General features: G+C 39.9%; 1 pseudogene; it reads left to right on the top strand.

Annotated features, from left to right (window-relative positions):
- The first annotated feature begins 4,363 nt into the window (after positions 1–4,363).
- On the top strand, positions 4,364–4,779 carry LOC118914401 (40S ribosomal protein S23-like; annotated as a pseudogene).
- Positions 4,780–5,071: the final 292 nt, after the last annotated feature.

The raw sequence follows: 5,071 nt of genomic DNA, 5'->3' as shown, positions 1-5,071 counted from the left end.
GCAAACTTTTCAAACAATGCGCAGCAGATCATGTCTTTTTGTTTGTGTGTTTGCATGACTCGTGTGCTGCTACCTATCAAACCACACGTTCAAGGTCAGAGTAAAATTAATGTAGAGATAATAGAGCAATACCAGCAACATATCTATCGTGCACATGTATACACATATATGTATATGTATGTGTGTGTGTGCTCTAAAAAGCAAGAGCAATCTTGCCGTGAGGAACTAGTTTTTCTTTGAGAAAACACTTAGCTACCAGTTAAGAACCTTAATTCATTATTATTACGTTTACTGCAGTCTTCCTTTAGATGCAGGAACCACTCAGCGGCAAGCAATTTTCCTAAACTTCTTCAAAAGGCTTTAAGTTTATGCCAAAGACCTACACTGGCCTCTTTTTTTCTAGTACATTACTCATCTTTATAGAACATGATTATGAGGAAAAGTGGAACATCTAATAACCCCCCGATGAAGCTGCTGGGCTCCCACCACTGGCTCCTCAACTTCCTTTGCACCCTCTGACCTGCCTGCACCTTCACTTAGGCATCTAAGTGTCATCTCAAGAAGACACTTTGGTGCCTGGGGAAATACTTGGCCAATTATAAAGCCTTCCATATGTTAAAATTTCTGTTGTGTCTTTTCCCATATGGGTCTCCACTGCAGATCTGCCCCCTCCCAGGGCCCACGTGGTGCAAAGAGCATTGAATGCAGAATCAGGACTTCTGGGATCATTCCCTCACCACCAGGATCTCTCTCCCCACCTCCTGCTGGGCTCCCAAGTCCTTGTTTGCAAAACTGGAATAATATCATAGGTGGCAAAATGTCCTAGAATGTGAGGAAAGCCTAATAAATTTCAATGGTTTGGGACATGCCACTTGATCCAGGGCCACACTGTGACTTTTGTGGGCTGTAGGCATTTTTGCCTCTGTGGAGCCCTTCCTCCCTAAAAAGATATTAAAAAGTGTGTTTTATGACTACATTGGTATAATGATAAATATATTAATATCATTCATTAAACCATTTTCCTTGACCTAAAGGTTCGTTTAATTTTCTTCTGATGTTAAAGGAATTAAAATGCTTTCCTGGGCCCCTGAAGGTATGAGGGGAGGCCCCTGGCATTGGGCCTGATAGGTGAGTCAGCTCGGCCTTGCATCACTGATTCTCCACTGGTGCATAACACTTCGTTCTCTCCTCTGCATCCCAGATGGCTTTTGCTGTTCCCTTCTCCCTTGTCTTCCTGTCTTGCTGATATTTTTCAATGGACATAGGTTGCCTCTTCCCCTTCTCTCCAACCTGTCTTAGGTTCTCCAACTCTGTTGAATCAAGGGCCACATGCAAACAGACACAGTTCAAAGAACTCAAAGTATCGAAAGCTGTTCTAGGAAAATGGAAGGTGATTCACATTTAGTCCAGGCTGCTGTCTTCTACCATCTCTGGAGATGCTTCCAGGTGGCTCAGAGCTACCTGTAGGTGGAGAGGTATATAAGCAGAGGTTTCTGGAATCGTGTGCACCAAATTTTAAGTATGTTTTATTATTAGGTTGTGTGCTTTGGGTGATTCTTCTTTCTTCTTGGTAATTTATGTATTCTTTGCATTTTTTGAATGAGCATGAATTTTAATAGAAAGAATAAAATATTAAAAGCTAATTTTAGTAAGGATCAACTACCGTACTTTTCCAGAATAGGTGCTGAGCCAGATTCTGTTTACCCACCCCAGATCATCTTCCAGACCAGCTCTGGTTTTGGCCTTATGACTTGCTTTGACCAGCGGGATATTAGCAAATATGTTGTTTACCTATGTGTTTTTAAACTATTATCACAGTTTTCTTGAAACTGGTTTGGGTTGGAGATTAAGGCACATCTTCCAGAGGATTTTCATGTTTCTCTTAGTCAACATATTCACCAGAAAGAGAGAAGTTATTTGCATTTTTCTTTAACGCATTTTTCATTGCTATCACCTGAACGTGCAAAAGAATTTCTCTAGGTGTCTCAGTAATTAAAAGAGAGGAGTTCATAGGCTGAGACACAATAAGTTGAATATTTTTCTTAGTAGGTGGCCTTGCAAGTACACACACACACACACACACACACACAGAGTGGCTCTCATCTAGCCAACCATATGGTCCTCATTTTCTATATCTACTTCTATTTATGTTAACTCAAGAATTCTGCCACCGTAAGATGACCAACTAACCTTTTGCCCCTTGTTTTTCTCTTGCATTAAACAGAAGGCTTAGCTAGAAACCTTTCTTGGGTGCTGTTTCTTCAGTTTTCTTCAAATGGGAAATGGAGTTTCAGAATACATTGCTTAGTAATTTACATTTGCATGATTTTCTTTTAAGGTGTTCCTCTATCTCTGCATTGTCTACATAGTTTTCCTTTTGTATTTCCTTTAAGGCCATAGTCTTACTGTCTTCTTTTCTAGTAAGAAAAAGACAGAGGATCCTGAACATTGTAGCACATGAAGAGTCAGAATCTGTAAACAATCAAGCAACTACTGAGAGCCCACCACCGGCTTTATATCCTACTGGACATTACAGGAGGTTGTAAGTGTTTCATAGCGAAACCAAGCCTGCTGCCTGGGTGTCCACAGGCTCTCCAGTCTCAGGGTGGGTGGGGAGACTGTGGAGAACTGCATAGCACAAGATGAGGCTCAAAGGGCAGCTGCTGCTCCGCTCCAGCCAACCGCTGCCATGTGGGAATGCAGACCCGGTCTTGCCAAGTCATCTAATTTTTCCCAAAAAGCTAGAAATCAAGATTTTTGCATGAAATCTCTCCACTAAAAAAGTTGTCAACTAATTCAAATATATAAAAAATACTGTCTGGGCCAACAAATGCGCAGGCCAAATCAAACAAGTCTTCAGGCCTGATCTGGCCTGCGGCCTGCCAGTTTCACCTTCTGCTTTACATTATAAACTCTCTCTCAGACTTTAAAAAAGCGTATTGCTCAAAATGACATGGTGACACTTACAATGATCTATGTACATTTTATGGAGAAAAATCTTGAGAAAAGCTGCTTGTACACAAATTCCAAACAATAAAACCTGCCACTCCAGTCATTTAACACTATGAGGCAAAGGGAATTCTTGATAGAATTTTTCACTTCTAATTAATTATTTTGATATCATGTGCGCTCAGCCAAAAGTATGTATCAAGTTTAACATCATATTTTCTAGAATTGAGTCTATATCAGTATTCTCCCCCTCAATACACACACACACACATGCACATAAAATACTATCCCATAACAGGATTATGTTGGGTTCTGCAATATTATTATTGCTGGAAATAATCTAGGTTGGCAGGGATATGGAGAAATTGGAATCCTTGTATCCTTGTATGCTGTTGGTGGGAATGAATGCAGCCACCATGTAAATAGTATGATGGTTCCTCAAAAAATTAAAAATAGAATTAGCATATGATCCAGCAATTTCACAATGGACAAAAGATGGAAGCAACCAAGTGTCCACTGACAATTGAATGGATAAACAAAATGTGGTATATGCATATGGTGGAATATTATTCAGCCTTAAAAAGGAAGAAAGAAAGCCTTAAAAATGACACATGCTACCATGTGGATGAATCTTGAGGACATTATGCTGAGGAAAATAAGCAAGTCACGAAATGACAAATGCTATATATTTCACTTATGTAAGGTATCTAAAGTAGTCAAATTTGTAGAAACAGAAAGTAGAATGGTGGTTGCCTGGGAATGGGGGGTAGAGAGAAAGGGGTAGTTGTTGTTTAATGGGTGTATTAATCAGGTTAATTACTAATCTGTAATTACTCCAGAGAAACAGAACCAATCTGATATTTATATACATAGATTTATTTGAAGAAGTTGACTTGTGCAATTGCAGAAGCTAGCAAGCCCAAAATCTGCAGGGTGCGGCATCAGGCTGGAAACCTAGGGAAGAGCTGATGCTGCAGTTTAAATGTGAAGGTTGTCTGCTGTAGAATTCCCTCTCGTGTGAGGGAGGTCAGTCTTTTTGTCTGTTCAAGCTTTCACTTGACTGGATGAGGCCCTCCCATATTATGGAGGGCAATCTGCTTTACTCAAAGTCTACCAGTGTAAATGTAAATCTCATCAAACAACCTCAAAGAACAACCAGAATAATGTTTGACAAAATATCTGGGCACTGTGGCCTAGCCAAACTGACACATAAAATTAACCATTACAATGGATATAGAGTTCTTGTTTTACAAGAGGCTAGGTTCTGGAGATTGGTTGCATATCGGTGTGAATATACGTAACATGACGAAACTTACGCCTTAGAATGGCCAAGATGGTAAATGTTATGTTATGTGTATTCTACCACAGTTTTAGTATATTTTGATCTTTCACTTGGGCCTACAGCACCAACTGAATGGGCAAGTGTCAAGGTCTTCATACAGCCAAGAAGCTCTGCAGCCACCAACAGGACCAGAAGTGACATAACAAACAGGACAAGAAAGCCTGTCTGGGCCCAGCTCTGAAGGCTAGCCTCTTTGGAAGCACTTCACATGCAGAGGGAATTTTGCTAGAAAAAGTCATGTTTGAAGCCAAGCAGCGAAATTCTGTCAGGGGCCAGATGAATAAGAACAGCAAGAAACTCACAGCTTCCATACCCAGTGGTGGTTGCTTGAACTTCACTGCAGAAAGTAATGAAGTCCTAATTGTTGGATTTGGTTGCAAAGATCATGCTGTTGGTGACATTCCTGGAATCCACTTCAAGTTGTCAAAGTAGCCAGTGTCTCTCTTTTGGCCTTATACAAAGGCAAGAAGAAAAGACCAACATCATAAGTTTTGAGATGATTCAAACACGGTAATAATAAGCTTTCACATGCCAAAGAAAATAAGGATATTAGAAGGAGAAATTTTCCTTCACTAAATACCAAAAGAAGTCTTTCCATAGGGGACATTAGGGTGCAAACTAGATTATACCTCTACTATAAGGTTTACAAGTGACCCCCCAAAATGTTTTTCATATACAAAACTTCTATAAAAGTTGAAAGAGTAAATTACTATATCTCAAAAACCTATCTCCTTGGGGAGTTAAGATTATATAATCTAGGTATATTGCTTCCCAGGGATA

This window comes from Manis pentadactyla, chromosome 1 (genome assembly GCF_030020395.1).
Source record: "Manis pentadactyla isolate mManPen7 chromosome 1, mManPen7.hap1, whole genome shotgun sequence".
Classification (NCBI taxonomy): domain Eukaryota; kingdom Metazoa; phylum Chordata; class Mammalia; order Pholidota; family Manidae; genus Manis; species Manis pentadactyla.
Note: the sequence above shows the minus strand (reverse complement) of the source record. Positions and strands in the feature narration are given on the sequence as shown.